Consider the following 19,686-nt stretch of genomic DNA (forward strand, 5'->3'; position numbering starts at 1 on the left):
CCCAAAAGCGGTCACTAGACAAGAAGAGGACTGTCGTTTACACAACCAATATTTTTTTCTGAAATCTCACCAAAGATGATAGCCTTGTCCTTCCGGGTTTGTTAGTATCAATCAGCCTCTCAAAGGGCATGCCTAATGGGCTCCAAGTACTAGTAATGAGACTGTCTTTGATGGTGAGCAAATCAAAGTAAACATGTATCACCAAAATTAATGGCATCCGTACAGACTTTAATTAGAAGGGATAAAAACATGTCCTTCATGAGATCACGTTTCATGCTTGAACAAGTTAAGAAAAGACATGAAGAGTTCTGAAAAGATTATTATATTTTTTTGGATTCGTCATGAGAACCATTCAAATGCCACAGAGACTGCTCATGTCCCCTAAAAGTTTGTGACAGGAGTTAATACTCTCCCCAAATCTCCTAAATGGTACATGATTCTTCATCGAGGTACAAGTGCTCCGTTGTTACAAGCTCTTCATCCAATCAGCAAATAGATCACAATATCCCCGCCACAATAATCGTCATGGCGATTGATTAATAGACGATAGTGGATTATGGGAGCATATGAATCTCATATATTTTCATTAAGTCTGATTGAGTGGAATGAGTGATAAGCTAACGAGAGGTTGGAGTGAGGAGTCTTGGTCACGCCATCGATTGGGGGGGGGGGGACACGGACACAAGGGAGCCGGCTCCTGAAAGTGCCATCCCCTCTTCCACACACGGCGCCAAGTCTGAAATGTGCACGGATGAATTCACCTCTGATGAGTGGTGCCACCTATGTATAGACAGAATACAACGTTGAAGGTCCTTCTCGCTCTGATGGTTTAAGCCATCATGTTGCAGTTAAGTAAGTAATTGAGTTAAAGAGAGTTAGACTGACATTTTGCCTTCAGTCCATCTTATTAGGGTCTATCTTAATTACCTGTCTCTAGCGAATGACCACCCAAGGCATTTTCTCCCTGCAACATCAGTGTCAATTTGGATTGACGGATGAAAAAGACAATTGAATTTTATGAGACCTAAAGGCTGAGGTCAGACTCTTGATAACTTTGGTGGCAGTGCTGAGCATGTCAGCCTGAACTTCGTAAAGGAAACTCCTCCACAGGGTGCAGGTGGATGGTAAGGCATCTCATATGGGGAGTACGATATAGAAAGATTGATCACCAGTGAAATATTAAGCTAGGATGTCAGGAGATTGCATAAAGAAGGTAAAGGTGCTTTATTAAAAAAGGTTCATGATGTGTCATTGTTAGAATCCATCTTGAACAGGGAAAGATAGCTAAATAAGTGAGCTTCTGACCTCGGTGACAGCAGCCTCTCCAGACACAAGGGGTTCAAAACACATAAAAATTCTGAAAGATGCTATAGCACAAAAGATACAGAACCTCCACAAAGAGACATCACCATATCCTCAAAAATCAAGATAAACCCCTCTGAATTCTCCATAAATCACACTTTATCATGTCAACGCCCGTAAATTGGTGCGTTATGAATTCACAAATGATGGCCAAGATGATCATAAGCAAGAAATATTCTCGTAAATGTCAGGAATAATGATGTCACTCAATCAGATTACGGTAATCTGAAGAACTTATTGCCGCTTGTCATAATTGATAAGAGGGGGTGATTTCTCACACCAAGTCGAAGTGGAGTCTTGTACCAGGCAGCTGCTGTTTTTTTTAAATGTATTAGAATGTATTGACATCCATCATAATTGATGGGATGATTTCTAACACCAGTAATTTGAGTGAAAGCCCCTAACAACAAGATGCGTCATGGAGTCTCTGTCTCCTTCCCCTTCACTTATCATAAACAAAAACTATTTCGGTACCAAAGATTCCCATTATACGAGATTGACAGCAATAAACACTGTATTCAATGCGCTCTGAAAGTAAAGAGATGTTCAGCTATCTTGCTTGGATGTGTCAAGTTGCTGCTTTCAGACTGATATGACAGCCTTGTTGATTTCTTATAGTTCATTGATTTTCTCACAGGTGGTTCTGTCTGTAAATTGCTGTCGCTTTCCATATGTTGGGTTAATACTATCTGCGCTAATTGATGCAATTCCTTCGTCACAAAAGCAAAAGTGTCCATATAATGCCGATGGCGAGTTCATGTCACATGATCTAGCTGCCGCGCTTTGTGACGGAATTTGTCGCTGCAGTGATGCTGTGATCGCCTATTCATATAGCGCTAAAAAGAACAACAGCAGTGGTTTATGGGGAAATTGGTTGCGAGAGCAACGACATTGTGCGGTATTGGGAAATTGCACACCTGAAGAGTGAGTCATTGTGGGATGGCAAAATGGCAAACAGCGCAAATTGAAACCTCTTGATTAGAATACCTTTGAAGATGAGCAATTGGGGCTTAATTGTGAGGTGTTTTAATTAGAGCATTTGCAATGAACAAAGTAAGTTTTCTTATTCAAATCGCAAAGTTCTACTCAAAAGGTATTCTATTTCTAGATTTTGATTGAGAGGTTCTGCTGTTTTTTAGCAGCAGATTTGTTATGCGGCCCGGTAATGCAATCTTGGATGCATAATACAAGAACTCGGCAATCATACATTAGCGGTATCAATCAGTTATTCATGCTACCCCTCCATTTCGTCAGCTCATTTCATAAGCTATTTTATCGGCAGGCTTCCAGACTCCCGCCATCCTGAGGGGAAAGAGCAATACATAATACTGATTGACAAGCATCCTACAGGTATCGACATTGCCAATCCAACCCGATCACGAAATGCTGCTAAAAGTCTCAAGCAAGGGAATTACTGTCAAATGAAAGAATACATTTTCATAGCCGGAGGAAAAGGCTGTCGTTTAAGAGGTCTCGCTGGAGTTTAGTAATGGGGAGGCAAAATTGAATTTTTTACTGCTAGTTCGGAAGTGGAGTCTTGAAATGTTAAACAGGCATATTGGATGAAAAGCGATCATTTCATGGATGAATGTGGAATGACAAATTAGAATGAAAAGCCAATCTGTTGAATGATCAGTTGTGATCAGTAAATTTGTCATCAGCTCCTAGATATAGTAGCTTTCCTCTCTATTTACCTGGTAACACGATAAGAGGATTCAACCTAATGGTGTATTTAGATAGCCTGAACGTGATGTGCCCATGTTGGACAGACTGTTAGACAATATGGTACATGACCTTTCAAGGCTGCCCTCTAATCCTAGCCAAAGGATGTCATCCCTCTTATATCCTAGCAACTCTTGTATCAGCGAAATGCCTCCTGCAGACAGATTATAGGTGCGATCAGTAAATTTGTCATCAACGCTTATACCAATAGCTTTTCCTCTATTTACCTGGTAACATGATGATGGAATTGATGTTAATGGCACATTCAAATAATCTACAACTGGACTGGATTTATCAGACAGCAATGCCCATGACATTTACAGAGGCTCCCTAAAATCCAAGCAACAGTCTGTCTGATGGATTTATCATTGTATGAAGGTAAATATAGGGAAGGCCATCAGTCTTGGAGTTGATGACAAATTGACTCATAATCTATCTGAAGATTCAGAATGGTTGTCTTGATCTGTTCAAACTTTCTAGAAGGATAGAAGTCTAGCCGAGTGCTAACAGGGCAACAGACTTCGGTAAAAAACACACCACCAGACACTCTATCCTCAGACATGTGCCCCATTAGCCTTAATTCCTGTCTTCATCTTGTGATGTAAATGGAAAGTCATCACGTTAACAAGTCGATTGCAAATATCGAGACTGTTTATAGTCGGTCTGTTGATGATCGTTGACTTTGAGCTTAAAGAGAATTTCACTCTAGGAATGTATCGCCCCTCCATTTCCTGCACCTCAGTTGGTATCAAAGCAATTGATGCATTGAGTCATTACTATGGATTTCCCATACTTGAGTTTCTGATTGGAACCCTATTGTCAACATGTTCAGCTGGCCGAATCTAGCTGACTGATCTATGCCAGGGTTTTGAGCAGAAAAGGGGATGGTACATTCGGTGCTCTGCGAACAAATCAAGTTACTTTCTCAGAATGATAGACTTTGAAATTCTCAACATATCAAAGTGAACATTTTCTGCCAACTTTTACGTATTGGTACCATTGTATGAATGGCCTTTATCAGTAATCAGAATTCCCCAATAATTAATGCCCCCTGATTTACATCACCTCAGCTCCCCGCCAACAATCATATCGGTGATTGCCGCAACAATGACTGTGATTCACGCACCTTTGCTTGATAAACCACCGATAAATCACCTTCGTATATTCTAACACCTCGCCTGCCATTGTCACTTATCTCTTCAATGCCCATCGAATGTCACCGTGTGTTAGCAGCAGTCTCAAGGGGGCTGTTCGATTTGTTAAATGGGCCAAAGTGTTGTAGAAGTTTCTGACTGTTGACACATCACCCATTCATTTCCCGCTGATAGGTTACAATGTATTGTTTGGGAGATTATGGTAATGAAATGGTGTTGGTATGCTGAGGAAGAGTGAGTGGCTGCTTGACATCTCGGCTCAGGTTCTTAATTTCTGAATGCCATTTGGCTTAGAGAATGCCTCTACAACCTCTCGAATCAATGCAAGTGTTAGTTTCTGTAGTAGGTCATTTGGCTGAGAGGATGCCTGCAACCCATTCTGTGAGACAAGTATTAGTAATAAGAATGTGGCAGCTGTTAACTTGGCAAAGTAGCTGTGCTCATCTTTGAAAGTCCTAGGGCATGTGCACTTTTCCTTTTGAATAAGGAGTCAGAAAAAAAATGAGAGACAGAACTTCCACTTTTCTGTAGTTCTTCTATTTCTTTCCCAGATAAGAAAAACCCTTGTGTGAATCTGTCTGGGTGTCTTCCTTCACCCGCTGTGTACATAGTCTGACCATCCCTAATTTGTCTGTCTTGGAGTAAATGGGCCCATATTATCCACTGTGATGACAGATAAAGTGTCTGCCTCACTGACGTGAGTCTGAGATGGAGTCCCATGGATAATTTGCCAAGGGATGAGGACAGATGGGCACCCAGTAGCAGTGTTAACTCTTGTTAATATCGGCCAGTGATTAGTTGGAATTCATTGCGAGGACATTACAGCCATGAAATACTGTGGAACCTTCCTGTAGGATGATAACCTCTCGATTAGGAACAGTTAATCTGGTCCCAAATACGTAATTTCTATACAATTTGATATCGGTATTCAGGACAACTCTCTATCAAGGACGGAATTTGTCAGTTCCAGTGGTGTTCTGTCATACCACACAGTTCCAATCATAGTTGCGTGACTCGCCTCTCTCTAAATGCCCAGGTCAGGCATCCTTATCTACCAAGGTGTTCAAAACAGTCTAGTCTGGTCCATGTGAATGGTGCAGCTGGTCAATCAACCGGTTCCCTTTGGAGACAGCAGTAATCAGGAGACAGATCAAAACCATAGCCTAGACCAATGGCAACTTGTTTTAAGGAGGTAGCCTTATCAGCAGTGTTCCTTTATAAGTTGTCGCTAACCAATATGGTCCATTTACTAAGATATTGATACGCATATGGTTAAGAGCTCATAGTCTAGACAATATTGATACTAGGATAAATGGACGAGGAGCTTCGAGCTTTTCGTATTGGGTGCTACCATTAGTACTATCTGGACATCGGTCAACGCCAAGTTCACATAGGCTTTACTCATTGTCACAGTTGCTTAATGTGATTTCGCTAACCATTATGCTTTATTTACTAAGGTACCAGGTAACATGAAATGGAAACCATAAAAACCTGTCGACATCAAAGAGTCACCTTTACCCTTTCGTAACTAGTGATGAAAAAAAAGATTTGCTTAGAAAAGATTGGCTGGTCATATTGGTAAAATCTATCTTTACGTCGGGTCACTTGTCCTACAACCTACACAGTCTGTTGATTGCCACTCTGCCATAAAAACCTGCCCACACCAGACGTTTAAAAAAAATCTGGTGTAAATATTGGTGAAGAAAAAACTCATAAACCATGGCAAACTCAAGGGATTCTGGTCACATTCATGTTGGTACATTGAGGAGGTTCTTTGAATAGCCTCCTTTGATGTTGTTTATCATGGGAACAGGCAGGCGATATGGGTTAAGAGCCAGGGATAGACTGGCAGTGATGGAATTGCCCATCCAATAGGGAAATCTGAGAATGTAATAATAAGTTTTTGAGACAGGGTACTGGGCGCGATTAAATTTTTATTGGTTTTTTCCACCAAATGTGGAAGAGGAGAGTTTTCGTCTCTGAGGACTTTTATCCGAATTCATTCTGTCTTGTCTCGATATAGGATTTCATGCCCTGGGATGGCATCTACCTACATTTGTCATTTACTCAAGTGAATCTTAAATGTTCGTCTTTGTTTGAATCTCCAAAAGGAAAGTGTGAAAGTTACTGTTTTTCTAATTGCAGGATTTCTACACCTCACTGGTCCGTTTGCAGGGAACTGGCTTTGAAGGTAAGGTTAGTGTGATACAATGTCAGAGTCAGTCAATAGACTTGTTATTGCTATATTTGTAACAGGGTTTATGATAATCAAATTTGAAAGTCCAATGTGGATGTAATATTATGAATAAAAGTTACTAATTTTGGCTATTTTAGGGATTTGATACATGACATCTTAACACATTTTCAGCGCTTTACAGCTTCCTCAAAGAATGTGCTTCAAATTGTGAGTTTACAGCATTTTATTCTTTTGACAGGTAAGTATTATTCTTTTGACAGGTAAGTATTATTCTTTTGACAGGTACTGTAAGTATTATTATTTTAACAGGTAAGTACTATTCTTTTTACAGGTTGGTACATGTATATGTAAAACATTTTCTCCTCCCTTGCACCCAAACTCCTCAGATGTATATGGTGCAAAATCATTATCAGGAAAAACGTGGTCTGGAATATATTGGTTGAAAAGCAAATTTTATTATTTTGATGTTATGCAAGAAAATGGAGGGCATCGTTATTGCTTAGACAAAGTGTGTATACCGGAGGGTTCATGTTTACAATTTGTTTTCATGATAACAAAGTATTTTTTACTAAATTTCTTATCACGAAAGTGTTTAAGGACTAGCGAAAAACCCTTAGAGCATTCAGATATTTGCTCATGTCTGAGAATCCGAAAAAAAATATGTTGAAAAAACACTTAGCAATTCCCAGAATATTTGGTGCTTTATCAAAAACCTACCTAGTACAAAAAGTTTAGCAGTCTCCCTCGGTACTTCTTTGACTTTAGTGACACCTACTGTCCATAAAGATGTGTTAAAGTGTTGGAAGAACCTGGATCTTCTCTCCCAGGTTGACTGTTGTTACTCTTAAGTAACTCAATTAGGATGTACCATGCATGCAATGGTGAGTGATGTATGTCTAGAATTTGAAATCTAGCTGTCGCCTATAGCAATTTGATTATCAAGTTGAAGAGATTGAAATGATTTTTGGCAGTTTTGAATTGAATACTAGTAGTAGTATGGTAAGATTTAAGATTTTGGCATTTCTAGAGATAATTACCACAGAATATAGGCTATTATAGGCACGAAGTCGAAAAATTTAATCTAGGGACCTGCCAAAACATCTTGGTGGATTTTCTAGTTTGCATGATTCAGTATGCCGCAAGCTGTTAATGGGAAAGCTGCTTTAAATGTTCCTGTAACAAGTGGCTGAAACAACATGTCGACGTATTTTACCTTAGGTATCGTTAATGATTCACTGTGTAAAGCCATTGATCAGGATTAGAATGACTCTTGCCAAAGGGATATTCAGTTGATTTCATTATCATCAGGTGCGGCATAAGGTTCTGGGAAAGTAAGCTACCAAATTGACTGGTTGAAGTGGGCTCATATAAATTGGTTGATCTTTTTAGATATATTGTTGCCAATACATCATTGAAGCAATGTCCAACTTATCCCCTGGCCTGTCAAAAATGCTTTTCACTGATGTAACATGTTAGTTTCATTATAGGTTGACTATCATGACTAAAACATCAAAAAGCCAATTTCAGCTGCCATCTGACCTGACTCAAAGCTAATTCTTTGTACAAAAGATGGCTAGTTGAGGCCATGCCCCTTGGTGTGTTCACAGCAAAGGCGAATGAATCATTCAAAGCAGTAATTTTGGTGCAATAACCTGTTTCCGGTATTGGGGTATTAAGGACCCCGCAACGCCCTTTGGCCACCGCATGTAGTGTTGGCCAATGAATCATAACATTGCCAAAAAAATGGAAAGAAATGGCCATGTGTGTTGTTTTAGCCTCAAGGTGATAAAGATGTTAGGGTCTAATCTCTTGTAAAAAATGCATTTGCCAGTTGATTTCTGTCCTGATGCCCCCTGGTCAGCCAGAGGTCATGAGTCACAAAAGAGGCAGTAGAGGAATTTGTCGTTTTGGCAACTTGTTAATGATTGAACCTTTTGGTATAGGAGATCAGTTCATGATGCTGATCTTTTAAAAATCATTGCTCCTTAATGTTGTTTTTAACCCTTCCTGGCAAAGCAGTACAAGAACCTTGTGCATCATCACTAAGCTTACTGAGAGGTTTGAAGCAGAAATTCGGGCTGGCTCTTGTGGTAAGGTATAACAATTGGCTATGATTTTGGCAACCTTTCTGGCATACTGGTGCTACATTGGAAACAGAACTGACATTGTTAAGACTGCTTCCGAATCAAGATAGATATATGTCATCGTGTAATTTAAGATTGTTCTTCCCCTTTACTCAACAGATTATGAGAAAACCTTACAAAATCTTCAAGGCAAGTTCAAATGTTTACTATTTGAGCACATTATTATTTGGTACATTCTGTATTAAAAGCAGAAATGTTGTGATCTCATCACAAGTAATAGATAATTCCAAGGATGTAATGGAGGAAGGACATCAGGAACAACATACTGCCAAGTACAGAGGTGAGTGCCAGGCAGGGGGCTAATTCTATGACATCAGAATGGGGTAAACTCATGTCCTTGATCTTGTAACTTTCCGAGTCATGTGAGGTAATTGATCACATGATTCATCTAAATGCAAACTTCCTTTCGGCCAGATATCTCCACATGTTGTTTCAGCCGCTGGCTTAGCTAACAAGCAGCTTGACCACACACTATTAGAGCCTTTTTAACGACAATGCCCAGTGGTCATCTTCTGGTAAATTAGATAGGGATCATTTCAGTGAATCACCTGAAAAAAGTTTCTTCACTTGCTGCCTGTTGTGTGTTTAGCTTTCAGAGAGATTCCTGAAGACATCCTCCCATAGCGAGTTGTTGGACGGTTCAAAATTGTACTCACTCTTTGGTTGTCGGAGTGTATTTGAGAAACGTTACAAAGGCTTGCTATGGGAGGATATCAAAAGATGGCAACAGTTTATAAGTTGTCTAGGCATTATTGTTAAAGTTCTATGCCATGGGTTTTCATTGTAAGGGTATTTCTTGTGGAAATAAACATTGCAGTATTGCACACAAATTTACTGAATTTGACTTTTTTGTTTGTCATTCGCTCTGTATCAGGAATTATTCAAAGGACAGCTGCTAATGAAACATAAAAAGATTAGCAAGAATTTCTCCATTTTGGTTTTGTCATACCGCAGTGTCCCAGTGTCAGTCCCTAAAAAAGAGGTTATGATAATACAGTACGGCTTTTCAGTTCTCTAAATATCATATAAGAAAATTGAGACGAAAAGGTCAGAAATATTGTCAACCTCGGGGGACGGATTCAAGAGTTCCTTTCATCATTTTCCAATTAGGGCTCAATTTTAAAGTATTTTCTATAAAAAAGGTTTCCATGTCCAATATCCTATACAATCCTCTCTGACCAGTTTAGAAAGGTACAAACCAAAAACACCAGCAAATGTCCAGCCATTTTCTTTGCGTGTTCCCAAATTGATGCTGGTCTTCCAGCACTGGTAATCACCTGTACTTTTAGTCACACATGACTCAGGTGATAAAAGCCAATAAACTAATGTTACTCTTGCCATTACTACTGGCGATGAGGTGGAGATTTTTTATTGCCCCCTTGGACCCTAAGATTGACTGCCACTATCCCCAATGTACCGTTAGGGGACAGATGATAGTGTCCGGTCAAGATCATGAAGCCAATCAGGTGGAAATGTCACAAATTACCTTAATGGATTGTCGAAGTATGGCTATGGTACAGAGATAGTAGATTTTTTGCCTAAGACCTTAGACACGAAAAGGAACTATTAACGACAGTGGATGGTCAGGGCTTTGAGTAGCACAGTGGTTACCCGTGGTAAATTAGTATACGTGTTATGGGCCACAACACATTTGCTGAAATCTTTTGCCAGAATGTTTTTAAAGCGGTGAAAGGCACGCTTTTCAGTTACTTCTGCCTCTTAATTTCACAAACCACAGTGGAATTCAGCGTGTTTACTGTGGCCTTAACCAGTAAATTAATTTGAAGCGTGGTTAAATCTATCAGTGTCACGAGCAACGCCAATCGCCATAAAATATACCAGCGAGCAGTCGTACAACACATTTATGGTTGGTAGTCAGGCAACTCGTGCTAATATTGGTAAGTAAGAAGGCAATAAAATGGCATTGGTAATATGAGGGGCTTCGGGGATGGAGATCCTGAGGAAATCAGGGGTTAGTGTTCGCTTCTCCAGCCCTGAACACTACAATAGCCATAGTGCAACTCATTTATGGAAGTCATCAGCCAACTCATGATAATATCATTAAGTAAGAAGGTAAGTAATAGTGGTGGTAACATGAGGGGCTGCGGATATGGATTACATGCACGCATGATGATGAGATAGGTAACATGCAATCCCATTAGTGCAAGTGCATCGAAGAGTGAGGGTGACACTTGAGTGGATAATTTATTTATTATTTTATTAAAAACATTTTTATAGCGCTTAACGTTGTTAAACTTCGAAGCGCTTTACAATTTATAATAAAACAATAAAACATTAATACATGATGGAATAAAAGTCATTACTAAAGAAAATGTGCAAGTGGGATTTAAAAAATAAAATAAAATAAAAAAAACCAAAAAAAACCCACACCTTTTAAAGCGACGTAAGATAGACTTTTTTGTTGTGAGTCCAGTGTTCAAATTAACGCCTAATGGTAGTCGTACGCCCTTTCAAGTGTTGCTGCAATCAGATGACAGTAAAGCCCCATGATGCAACAGGTTAACTGTGTCAGCATGTACTAGCAGCAATGATGGTTTTGACATTGTGCTGGCACCTTCGAACCTTTGTATCCAGTCCTTTGAATCATGTAAATCTAAATAGGATGACAGTCTTGTTGCTCTATGCTCATGTGGTCGCTGCCCCCACTCCCCTCCCCCCCCCCCCCCCCCCCCAAGCCTGCAACAGGTTGGCTGTAGCAAGAATACTCACCTCGGCAGCCCAACAATGAATGACACCAATAATGGTTTGCCCATAAAGCAGTCGGAACCTTTGAACCATTGTAACCACTTGTTTGCATCGAGTAATTCTCATTAGCTAATGCTGCAGATAAATAGATAGATGTAAGTCTGAATGTTGCTATTTCACGCAGACATTGCCAGGCTGTTTCACGCAGTGTTGATGTGGAGAAATGGTGTATTCAAGTGCAGAGTTCTGTATGTGACTGGTACAAAACTTGTTCATCCATCTAACTGCAGTGTTGACAACAGGCCAAATGGAAATGCAACGAATACATGGACCCAGAGATATTGGTTTTATATTACAACAGGCAGCAATGTCCATCAAAATGACTGCTCTTACTGTAAGAACATTTCAAACAAAATGGTATCTATAAAGCTATGACGAAACAGCAGAACAGTTCTGTCTTGAACTGCTGATTTATCGGACAACTGATGCCGGACACCAATGGGTCGGCACAGGTTTTGAAAACCCGCAAGATGTTTTCAAAGAAATTTAGTTGATGTAGAATTCTTTTGAATCTTCAATTCAGACTAAAAGCAATACATTAACTCAAGTTTCAACTCCAGCAACGAGAATTGATTTTGTAATGATTTCAATTCCCACATGATTTTAAAATTTCAATATCCTTGGCATCAACATGGAGATTAGAACTGTGCATGTTAACATGCATGCTTGCTCAGTTCATGCTGGCTTAGATTCAAATGTTTTTACGAGTGTCAGATTGATTGAAAGGATAATGACAGAATCAACTCTGTTGAGAATGAATCCTTTAACGATTTCAAACTCCCAAATGATTTTTGAAAAAATTTGATGAACCCGTGCATCATCATGGAATTACTGTGACACATTGGCTGGGTCATCCATGCTTCTTTCATGCTGCTTTACATTCAGCTGTCTCCTCTTGGGATAAAAATAGGATCTACACTCCCATAGGATTTCAACATTTTCAATTAACCTCATCAACTGGAAAGTAACTGCTGCACATGTTAACTGGTTTCTTACAATGCATGCATGCCTGTTTCATACTGGCTTAGCTCAAATGGCTTTCCAAGCTTCAAATCAATTGAAAAGATTACAACAGCCTCCATTTCATTGGTGAGATTAGTGGCAATGGATAACGCCTCGTGCTCTCCGATGACTTGAGGATTTCAGTAAACCTGTCCATCAGTGTGAGGATTGCTCGGCGCATGCTAACAGGTTCCTGGAATATGTGTATGCTCATTTCATGCTAGCTTCCATTAAGGTTAGCTTATTAGCCTAATGAAATATTTGAGATTGTCAATGGATTTATCTTCCATAACCAATGTTATGCTCCGTAACCACCATAAGCTAACAGGTTTTATAACATGTGCAGTCAAGGTCATATTCGTGCTGCATCACTGATGCATAATATCTTGGATCATTGTAACAGCACAAAAAATATACTGACAAAATTCTGATGTAAAAGCTGTGCTTGTTGGCCTTCCCGAACTTCCACCTTGCCATATGATATTCTGAATATTGGCTACAACATAAAAAATACGCTGAGTGACCTGAGAAACATGAGAGGGAGACAGGCCTTGATTTTTTAGCCAGCTAGTTAGATATAGGGCACGAACTGCCTTCTTGCCAGGGGCCTGAGATCTGACTTTAGAGATAGCAATTGGAAGTACATATAAAGAGAGTCTCGTGAATCAAATCTTGCTGGCCCTTTCATAAGGAGTGACACTACTGGTATGCTATAAAGAAACTTTCCATCTATAAAAATAGTTGCTTTTCTGAAGCATTAATTTGCCACAAGCGACACCATTGATAACAAACTGCAAATTTATAATCTTAATCCTTCTCGCAACCACAAGACTGAATGAAAAAAACACGTTTTGATAGTTTTTTAAGCCTCTGTACACACCTTCTAAAAATTGAATTTCTCTAAAGCACGTTTAGAATTGTAATCACGGTTTTGAGAAAAAATATCCACAGTTTCTACATGATACAATCAGGTTGGAAAAACCATTTAGAATATTAATACAGCAGGTGGGTCTGACTAAACAAGAGAAGCTTATCCCTAACAATGTCTAGAAATCCTTCCTCGAGCTGATAAAAAAATCCCAAGTTATTAAAATTTTGATAAGAATCTGAAATAATTTAAAGTGACAATAAAAAGTTGTAATATCAAGAGTCTGTCGTCGTCACGATGAAACCTGGTAGACATGTTGCGCTCTTGTGTCCCCTTAGGGCAGTCATGAATGGCGGTACGCCAATTATGATTACTCAGGCAGACTTAAAGAGACGGCGTGCGTAAGAACGAGAAAAAATGCATTTGTGGTAAGAGAGGAAAAAAGTTGTTTGTCATGTCCGCTTCTTTGGAAGTATGTCGATCTTTTGAGGGATAATAGTGTGCGTGACCATTTTGTGGTTATTAAGAAACTGCGAGTTGCATAGGTCTGGCTGCTTCAAAGAAGGTAACCCCTTTCCAAAGAAACATGTGATTATTAAGTCGTGTCTTCTTTGAAGGTATGTCGACTGAAAGGGCTTTCTGAGACGACTTTGCAAGTGAGGACTTGGTGGATAATTATCAGTTACTTCACTTAACTTTACTGTTATCAGTAACTTTACCATTTGCAGCTTCTGCAACCTGAAATCCCCTGGAATTGAACTGGAGCCTCCATGCAGTCAAGTATTCCCTAGGTAATTTCAGTGTCGGTTGCCTGCCATAACCCTAAACCTCTACCAATTTTGCCCAAAGCTACAATATAGCAAAGGTGACCCGATCTTTAGCTTAGAAGTCCATACACTACTGATAAACTAATCCCAGACCAATTTTCTACCAATTTGGAGGTGCCATATGTCAGTCAGACTGAGCTGATAGGGCTTAAGTTGGTCTAGGAGACTACTATCACAATTGGTGTAAAGTATCAAAGGTCTTGTAAGAGTGCAAGGGAAAGGTCCTTATCTTGAGAGTCAGCTAGTTCTGTTGACGAATGTATCCTAATCCTATATTTGAAGCAAAATGATAGTAACTGCAACCTGAGATTTGAATTCCTCTTATTTGTGGTTGTCTCATTCCCCTGTGTTATGCCGATCGTCAATATAAAAGTTCTCATGAAATCAACTCTCATTTGCTTTTCATGATATCATTGATAATAGGTGATTATCTTGGTAATGAGACTAAATGGCATTGTCCGACAATGGTCACTCAGTCTGATGGGGTGGCCGGCCATTACATGAGAGGAGTCATTTCATGGAGTACATTACACCAGCGGGTCTCATAAAACTTACGATAACCCTTCCTGCCTGGACAACTTTTTTTTCTCATGAAGTTTCATCAATTTCTTATAGTGACTCTTACGTATGACTTGAAATGGTTCACCTCGCCAACACTGGTTAGCTAGCCGTATTGATGACCAGGCTCATCTTGTCTTGGAGTAGAAATACTCCCCAGTGAATAACCCCCTCAAGTAATGAGTGAATGCTGGAGGAGAAGAAACCACAAGGCTATGAGGTCCTCTTATTAGATAGGAGTTCTTTGTTGATGGAAATTCTGGGCTACAAATCTTTAAAATTTAAAGATTCATTCGGAATTCCTACTCCATCACGAGGAATTTTTAGATTTATTTAATTTACTTCTTGTAAAACTCATGGGATTTCAATAAAAATCAATGCAACCCGTGTAAATGTAAACGACCTTCATAAACCAGTTGTGTTTTTTTCGGATGTCGCTACTGGGATAATTTCCATGTCTTATTCAATGAAATTGAGACTCAAATTTAAACCTATGCGAATCAGGTACATGGTAATGGTGCTGTCAATGAATAAATCTGTTTTAGTAGGCTACTATATCACAATTTGCCAGATAACAAAGCACATTTACTACCTCAGCTTGCCTCGAGTCTGCGATTACAATAAAAGTCAAAGTTAAATTCAGTGTGCCACTATACCACTATAATTGCCAAATATACTGGTTCACTGAGAATGCTATTTTCATATAGTGTGGTCTTTCCGGTTCATAAGGTACATTTTGTAACTTAACATGTGTGTGGGATGGGGTCTTTTTTCTCTGCATAGATATGGCCTGAATGAGTCTGGCTCAACTATGCAATGAATGACAAAAAAACATGTTCAGCAGTCAAATTAGGTTTGAATTTGATCCAAGGTATATCTAGTGCATGTTAAATTTGACTATTGGTTGAAGGGTTTGCTCATTAACGCCTTAACGAGGCTTGCTAACGAGGGTTGGATCTGATGGGAGTACTTGCTGAATCCATAGGAGTCGGAATGATTGCTTGTATCGAATTAGGCCACATTCCATTAGACAGAGGTGTCAGTGACTTGGTAAATCATTGACTACTTTACATCACTGTTTCCCTTTAAAATGTCTTTGTACTTTTAGCTGATTACCTTTTGAGGAATCAACAAAGTGGGCTTTCAAAGGTCCTAAGTCGCTAGTCTGTAAGCTTTCCTGCCAAATGTTGAAAAGACATGGCTTGTCCCCATGGACCTGCTACAACGTCCCCAACAAATCAACGACAATGCCTGTTGACTCGCAAGTTTTGAAATTTGCCACATGCGGCTTGTTTTTCTTCCATACAAGCTTAACGAGATGTTTTTCCTCTGAAACATGCCTAATGAATGTGAATTGTAATTGGTACTGACTTGAATCTAATTGTTCAATGAAATAATCACGAATCTCCTCGTCATTAGACGGCAGGGATACAATTAATGCATGATCATGTGCCCACATTGTTGATTGAAGTACTCTGCTATACCTTTTTCTTCTACTAAAACCAGGACGAGGAAAATTTCTGCTGTTGTGACTCTTTATGGTGGTAAAACTTTGTGGGTAGCAATTCTATATAGCTTAGATTCCCTTATGAAAATTGATTTCTAATTCACCATGGTTCTTTTCAAATTTTCACTTGTTTTTTTTCTGCTTTTTACAGAATTTTGAACTTTTGAAAATATTCAAATCTGAAAGATGGAAAAAAATTTAAATCCAAATATTTTTTTCACTTTATTTCTGTTTCCGCTCAAAATGATGAAACATCACCATTATCATCAGTTCCAAAATTTTTTTGATTTTGAAAATTTTTCAGAATTTTTAACTTATGAAAAAATTCAACTCCGAAAGGTGAAAAAAGCCTATTAGAACACTAAACTGAACTAGACTGCATTCTCGTTCTGCTACTGGATATCTTAACCATAAATCTGTTCTTGCCCTCCTGACAATCTGCACCCAGTCAAACGCAAGAACACTCCATTATATCCCGCATTATAAATCACGATTGTTGGGATTGCGTTCATCGAGCGGGAAGAATAAAACAATACCGGGTGCCTATATGAAATTAATGACTCCCTAGTTCGTCATTAGATGGAGACCTGCGGTGCCTATATCATGGTTACTGTTAATGGTGAGCAAATAGATCTATTTTGCTGATAAAAAATGCTTCTCACGCCAAAGGCCATTCTGCACACGTGATTTTTCACTTGGGTGCATGAGCTGTCACCATAATAGATTTCCTTAAAAGAAGATACCTCCTTTTGCTAGTTGTCAACGCCTAAACGCTGTTCCCCGATTCCTATGAAAGTCATATGAAAGACCTTGATATTTCACTTCTGATCCCGTAAATTTCTTGCCCTGCTATTGAATTTGGAAAGTGACATTGTTACTAATTTTGTTGTGTCTTAAAGCACACATCATGCTGACTGATATTTGTTCATTTTCTCTGTTTTGGATGACGAGTCTTATCTGTCCTTTCACACCGTGCCCGATATTTGAGAGAAAATACTAAAGAATCTGGCAAATGCCGGATCATCTAAAGAAAATACTAAAGAATGTGCTGAAAAGTTTGCACTAAACTAAAAAATGTAATAAAATTGCGCCGAAAAGTTGCTATTTCGTCCATTAAGGCATTTTCACCTCTAAAGATTTTTCCACATTGTGGTTTTGATTCCAAAGAAGAGCATCAACTTTTTTGCTGTCCTCGTTTTTCATAGAGCTTGCTCCCGTGATCTTGCGGCATTCCGTTAAAAGCAAGTTTTCTTCTTTAGTGTCGTAATTATGGTTGATGTGCGCTGTGCGGTGTATCGGTGAGAAAATGGATGTGGATATTTGAGGTGATCAAATGATTGTCTTGCAGTATCTTGAGGTTACAGACACATCAAGGATGGATAGTGGTTTGAGAAGAAATAGGGCTTTTTGCAAGTTGTGTGGCCGGGAACCCATATAGCCATATTAAAAGTAGATTTAACTAAAGATGGACTGTTTTTCAAGTGAGTTGAGATGGATTTAAGAGTTACTGAAACAACCTAATACACAACTTCCCCAAGAACAGCAAATTATAATCCCGTGGTGACAACATTTTCTTTACTGTCTGTGAGCCACTGAGATTATTCATTCATAGTACAATAGGGTTGATATTGATTAAGATGTCAGAGGATAGCGACATCCAATCATGATTTAAGCAATTTTTTACGACTTCTTGGCACATAAGCTGGCACTTAGTTTCTAATGATAATGAATAAACATGATTTAGGGATTTTTATGGCTCCATTTCTTAAGGAATGATGAGTTAAAAGGATATGCTATTGTGGTTCATGGATACTTCTTGGAATATCCATCAAAGTCCTTGTGGCGCTTTAGCATAGCATGCGCATTCTGGCTCCTATGTCTGACTCATAAATTTGTTTTATTCCCACACTTTCAGTGTGAGGTAGAACCTTGAGCCGACGTCTACCACATTCCCCTTTCACTAAAACCATAAAGACTTGAGTCAATCTTTTATTCATTTCCGGCACTCTGAACATAGATTTTGATGTCTGGGTTATCATGAGGCATACCCTAACATCGGCTTGGCTATGCTTCATGATTCTGTTACAATATTACCTACATTTTCTTCTTCTACCTTCAGTATCACGCCAGGTGTCCAAATGTTTCCATTTACCATTGTTTTGCTTTCCGATTTGTGAAATCAAATTGGTACTACACCTACGTGGAACTTGGATTTGTTGCTTTTGGGAAAGAAAAAATCTCATGGATAACACATTAAGTGGTGAAAGTTCTTGATAAACATGAGAGTTTTGTTTGAAGGCAATATCTATCGGAGATAAACTCAGAAAATCGGCTTGGCCTGAAAGATTTGAATGATGCAGTAATTGTCGTATTCGGCTGACTTGTTCGTAGAAAAGGCTGAGAAAATGGCAGCTGATGACATGAATCTTTCATTGCTGGTGTCTCAAAGGGATGTTTGGCAGTAGTGCTTGCCCCATTCCTGCATTCATACACATCATTGGGCCATCCTTCTTATCAGTCTAAGCTGGAGTATTCTACTCGGCTTCATCGTAGTTGTACGTTTCTCCTAACTAACAAAGATATTTCATCCCACTGTGCCTCTGAGAGATATGTTAACCACACTCAACCTATGGAAGCGCCTCTTGCTGTTCAGAGAGCCCACACACTTCAGGTAGACATACCCATAGACCATCCCATTTTTGTTAGAAATTTCTTCAAATACGTAAACAGGCAATAGGGGTATGAAAATTAGCCAGTTTACATTACTTCACTAAGGATGAACAGTATGAAACTTTGAATTATAAATGGTCAAATGAAAAAAGCTCATCAGCAACTGCTTACGAATGAGAGAAACTGCCCTAAAATTCAAAGAATTTGTCAAAACCTGTTGACATAAAAGCTCTTGAATGGCATTTTCTGATATGTACTATTTGTATCATGGTAGATATTTTTCCTCTGGTATAATATCTACTTTTGACATCTTCTAAAAAAGTTGTTGTCAGAATCTTTTTTAGTTTGAGTGCAGTCCTTCTTGCCAAAACTTCTCGGCGTGTTTGAAAGTTCATTCTTGAACCCAAGAGTAATATATCGACCTATCATTTCTAGTCTCTGACTTCAAGTTGATAGACAAGTGCTTTACCTGTTTCATCTTGCCTTCACTGTTGTGGTAAGCCCACAAGGCCAGGTAGTCCTCCGGGGCAGACGTTATTGTTACACCTCCATAGGGCATCATCAAAGAGCATACACCATCACTTCATTGATTTGCATTCTTGAACCTCTCTTCTTCGATTTGGCATTACTATTCTATCTTAATGGACTAGATGAGGAAAAGATTATTGCTGAAATCTTTGACAAAAACATGAATGGTCTGGAGGAGTCCTGATATTGTGAACTGACATTATACCAAGATTTTTTTAACCAATTCATCTGACAGAGTGCTATTGGATTGAGAGTGTTGACAGTTCTTGAACCACTCCTTCTTCGATTTGACATCTTACTTCTTTCAATAATGGAATAGATAGACACAACCATATCAGACATCATATTTCTGGAATAAGTATATATATACCAACAGCTTTT

General features: G+C 39.0%; 1 protein-coding gene across 6 annotated transcripts in view; it reads left to right on the forward strand.

The window, feature by feature from the left end:
* Positions 1-6,385: 6,385 nt before the first annotated feature.
* Positions 6,386-19,686, forward strand: part of LOC135501091 (discoidin domain-containing receptor 2-like) — a 206,177-nt gene continuing 192,876 nt past the window's right edge. For all 6 annotated transcript variants that reach the window (XR_010449554.1, XM_064792885.1, XM_064792888.1 and 3 more), the window contains exon 1: positions 6,386-6,429. The gene's annotated coding sequence lies outside the window, so the exon portion shown is untranslated. The remainder of the gene's footprint in view (positions 6,430-19,686) is intronic.

This window comes from Lineus longissimus, chromosome 17, assembly GCF_910592395.1.
Source record: "Lineus longissimus chromosome 17, tnLinLong1.2, whole genome shotgun sequence".
NCBI lineage: Eukaryota > Metazoa > Nemertea > Pilidiophora > Heteronemertea > Lineidae > Lineus > Lineus longissimus.